Source organism: Triticum aestivum, chromosome 4A, assembly GCF_018294505.1.
Source record: "Triticum aestivum cultivar Chinese Spring chromosome 4A, IWGSC CS RefSeq v2.1, whole genome shotgun sequence".
Lineage (NCBI taxonomy): Eukaryota > Viridiplantae > Streptophyta > Magnoliopsida > Poales > Poaceae > Triticum > Triticum aestivum.
Window position 1 is genome coordinate 425,680,756 of NC_057803.1, and position 4,579 is coordinate 425,685,334.

General features: G+C 41.8%; 1 long non-coding RNA gene across 4 annotated transcripts; it reads right to left on the bottom strand.

The window, feature by feature from the left end:
* Window positions 1–337: 337 nt before the first annotated feature.
* Window positions 338–3,655, bottom strand: LOC123086210 (uncharacterized). Of its 4 annotated transcripts, none has more exons than XR_006440677.1 (5): window positions 3,156–3,655; window positions 1,527–1,620; window positions 847–921; window positions 708–758; window positions 338–608 (listed from the first exon to the last, which is right to left on the bottom strand). It is a non-coding gene; the product is annotated as an uncharacterized lncRNA (long non-coding RNA). The 4 variants fall into 4 exon arrangements; XR_006440676.1 differs by having other exon boundaries at window positions 1,527–2,325; XR_006440678.1 differs by having other exon boundaries at window positions 708–921.
* Between the last annotated feature and the right edge of the window lie 924 nt (window positions 3,656–4,579).

A 4,579-nucleotide genomic window follows, 5' to 3' on the forward strand; every position in this document is an offset into this window, starting at 1 on the left:
TCTTCAAATGCAAAAACGACGGGGTATGTTCTTGTTTTCATTCGGCTTTGTCAACCTATTCAGTTCAATTTCAGTAGTTTATTGAGATGGACATGTGTGTAGGAAGGTGGATGCTCATTTTGGTATTGGGAAGAAGAAATGTTTTTTCAGACCCGAAATTGAAATGCAAATTACTGACTTACGGGCCGGCGCGGGCGGCGGCCAAGCAAACCCCGCGAAGCGGACCTGTAAAAGAGGATTCACAGAGGATTCGCCGGCCAGCGCAAAGCGGACCTGTAAAAAGGATATTCAGCCCCCGCGCCGGCCCGCAAAGCCATATTTCCACAAACTGTAAACGCATTTAGCAGGTCGGCATTATACGGGGTCTACCTCTTGGCCCAATAAGCATGGCCTAAACACCAAAAAAAATTGCAAAAAAATAAGTACAATCTGCCATTACAGTACTGAAGATATTACATGGGCAAGATCCCAGCCAACATGCAGTTCTTTGCTGTGAGCGACCAAGAGCAGTGAGCTCATGGACGGCTCCAACTTGCGAACGAACCACCTTGTCAGTGCTTCTCTATCTTCTTGGACCAAGGTTGGCTATGCTTTGGTGCGATCTGTTGCTGCATAATTACAACGTGTTGCAACGGGTGATACCATGTTAAAATGTTGTCATTTCTCAAAAAATAATGTTGTCAAAGCAGTGAAAAGGAAAAGGCTACCTGTGAAATTATTTCTTGCTCCAGTTGGTTGTGAGCAGAGAATCAAGTTATCTGTAACAAGAGAATCAAGTTATCTGTAAGAAAAGGAAACTAAGTTAAGCCATGGGTGTACTTTACTTTTAAGTCCTGAAGCCTTTACTTTAAGCACTGATGTTGTGCATGGAAGCTCATGCTGGAATACCTTTAGCTGCATATTACACCACAAATAGCTTCCCTGCTACAAAAATTATGAATCACTTCCAAGGTTCAAACAGTTATTTGAATTTACCATCTTATAAAACAATGTATATGACCTTAATGTAAACATGTCTTAAAATAGTTCATGCACGGGCTATAATAACATATGAAGAACAGATCCGTTCCAAGATTCACATGGTTTTTGAACCATCTATCATAGCCAAGAAGATTTGAATCGCAGAAAATGGGGCAGTACTAAGATGCAGATTTTCAATAAATCATTGCACTGTAGTTTGAATCCCTGTGCAGAACAAAATTTATGTTCAATGAAATCCTATTAACCCAATGCCATAATCCAAGATAATCTACCGAATTGCATTATTGAACATGAGAACTTATTATTGGAATATGTCAAAAAGGAGATCAGACTCCATCAAGAATAGGTTATTTAGAAAATAAATTACATGTCAATTGCAATAAAAAAAATCTTCAAAGAATGTTTGACAAGACAATTTGGCTGTCACAAATGCCAAATAAATTACAGCCTATAAAGAAAACATCATGTAGCTAGAGAAAATGGACTTGAAAGAACTACGTGACAGTAAATAGGAAAGAAGATAGTTTAGTCGGCAAGGCACATACAATCGCACCAACAGGAAAGAAATCCATATCCATCGATCAAAGTTGTTCTTCTTCTGTCGAGATACGACGAGCGAGCTATCTTTGAAAGAGCTACCTGACAGTAAATAAGAAAGAAGATAGTTTAGTCGGCAAGGCACATACAATCGCAACAACAGGAAAGAAATCCATCTCCATCGATCAAAGTTGTTCTTCTTCTGTCGAGATACGACGAGCGAGCTATCTGTATGTAGTGGAGTACACATACAGCGTAGTTAGTGCAGAGATGCCCTCATGCCCATCGTCCATCAATCGACTCAAAAGAAAAGGTTCCGACCAAGCAAGCATGAGAACCCCAACCTCTCACAGTCCACAGAAGAGCTATATAGCCTACAACATATCCTTGCTACGCAGTGCGCCCCAAACACTGACCTTTTTCATCAGAGAATGAACTTGTACTTTGGTAAGTGATTAATCACATCCACAAGTCAGTTTTATTCCGTGGAATTCGATGGCAACCTGCTGCCTCGATTTGGTGCTCTGTCATTCTGAAGAAACATTGTGTATTCCTATGCTAACTTTCAGGGGAAGACTGAACACAAAGTATTTCATGGTCAGAAGCAATGTCAGAATAGCATCTGCCACGCGGGTATTTCTTCCTGTAGTACAAGAAACCATATGCCGGCGAGAAGCCAACTTCTTTAGTCAATTTGATTAACTCATAAAAGGAGATATCTTTTCTGTCCATGAATCCTTCTAGAACTTTATGTTGTTGATTCTCATCTTGATAGAAAAGGCAAATTTTCCAAATTTCCACAGCCATCTACAATGACATGGACATAAGGAGCATCAGCACCAAACCAACCTTACAGTGGCATGAAGTGAAAAGAAGGTTGGCATGTTATTTGTAACGATCTAGGATTTATTCATACAGAAATGGAGGGAAATATATCAGCCTTGTGCACTTTGTATGTTCAGTGTTTGCAGAGTGTACGCACAAGCACCTTGAGCACTTTACGTCATGTACGATGAATTTCAGAGTATATGAACTATTAAAAATTCAGTACTAATTAGAGTACAAGATCTGGGGCCCCCAATTTTGCATCACTGCTGCATATATCAATACTAATCAGAGTACTAAGAATCTCATAGTACTATCAGTATTGCAGAAGATGTATTATTAATTTCAGAGTGCAAGATGTAGTGCCCGGCCCCAACTCTGTATAAGTACTCCATATATCAGTACTAATCGAGGGATTATAGCCTAAAACCAGGGGATTAGAGACTGAAACGTTTAACCGCAAAGAAGGGGGGAAAAGGCAGCCAACATGTCACAAATATCTTCAAGAGATGCAGAATATACATGCCAATGCGATAGGATTGTAGCACACACAATTTCATAGGAATAAAAATATTCAGAGAACATGGTACTGTTTTGCCATGCAACAATTCAGACTATAAATCATACTCGTACCAGTTTAGCACAATGACTAATGATTTCAGCGCACCCTCCATTCTTATCCTAGATTCACCACTGGCTGATTAACTACTTGCTACGCACTAATACCTACTACCAAATTCAGAGAGGAAGACACAGGGAGGAGGAAGAGAATCAGTCAGGATTCATAGTAGGGAGATGAGAGTAGAGGATACCAGCCGCGAGAATTATGGTAGTCCTTCTGGATGTAGTCGTCAGAGTCGAAGATCGACGATGTCGTCGCCGCAATGATGCAAACCACATTGAGGCAGATCTTGGCAGCAACAATTCAATCGGGCGTTGCCGGGCGGGCAGGCGGATGGGTGGGCGCTAAAGGGCGGCGTTGGATAAGGACGTGCTGGGCGTTGGAGGGGTGGCGAGGTGGCCGCTGAAGGGCGGGAACAGAGGCTGCCGAACTGGGGCTTCCTATTGGATGAGGTGGTTGGGGCGGCATCCATTGGAGGGGAGGAAGGGTTGGGTTGCGACGGGGGCGGCGAGCGGGCTGAGATGCAACCGCGAAGGCGGCGATGGGGAGGGCGAGCGGGCTGAGGTGCGGCCGCGACGGCGAGGGGGCTGGGGTGTGGCGGCGGCGAGGGGGAATAGATCGGCCTGGGCAAAGGTGAGGATCGAGGAGAGGAGCAGATGCGTACGGGTGTATTTTTCCATCGAACTGTTTTTTCCTTCAGTCTGGCAGATTAACGATGGATTGCGGGTTGAATAACTAAAACATAAGGGACTTTTTCAAAAAAGGCCGCGATGGTGAGCCCGGAGGCTCAATCCGTGCTTTATTATTAGAGAGAGATAATCGCCATTTGTTCCTATATTTTTAAATCTATATTTACTCTTAACAAAATATAGAATAAAGGCAATGCTCTTGAATAAGAGTGTGTGGTAAGCTTCTTGAATTGCACCCCCCATCAATATGGACAAGGGCTTTATAGAGCTGGTCTTCACTACTAATGTAAGTTTGTCCTCCTCGAGCCTTCAAACTTTGTTGTGTATATTTGGATAGCTATGAGTGCAAATACTATTTATTTTTGTCGTCTGCATCAAATTGCTTGTTCAAAGTTTATAACAAAGAAGTACATAAACATAAGTTTGTCCTTCCTTATTCATACCATGTAAATAAACTAAACATAGCAAGTTATCTTCTTTAGCACTATGTGTATGCTTATGTTCTTGATCTGTAATCTAGTGTTGTGGTGAAACTACCAACTCCAACACAATGTCATATCCTACTATGTCTCAACTATAAACAATGCCATATTATATTAATGTTATTTAAATTGTGTCTCTTTATTTACCAATCTGAAATGGTATAAATTGATAGTACACTCACCATTCATGCTTATGCGTTGTTTAGAACTACATGTATGCTTGATCCAACGCCGCCCTTGGTCTGTAATCCAGTGGTCTGGTGAAGCTGGCCGCTCCTGCACAATGCCATTTCCTGCCGTCTTAACTATGAGCAATGCCTATTTTGGTAATTTTATTTTAAACAGTGTCTCTTTATTTCTGACAAAGAAATGAGATGAATTGACTGCGCTGATGCTTATACGTGCAAAACCTGTTATCTACCAACTTGTTTCTCTTTCAGGGT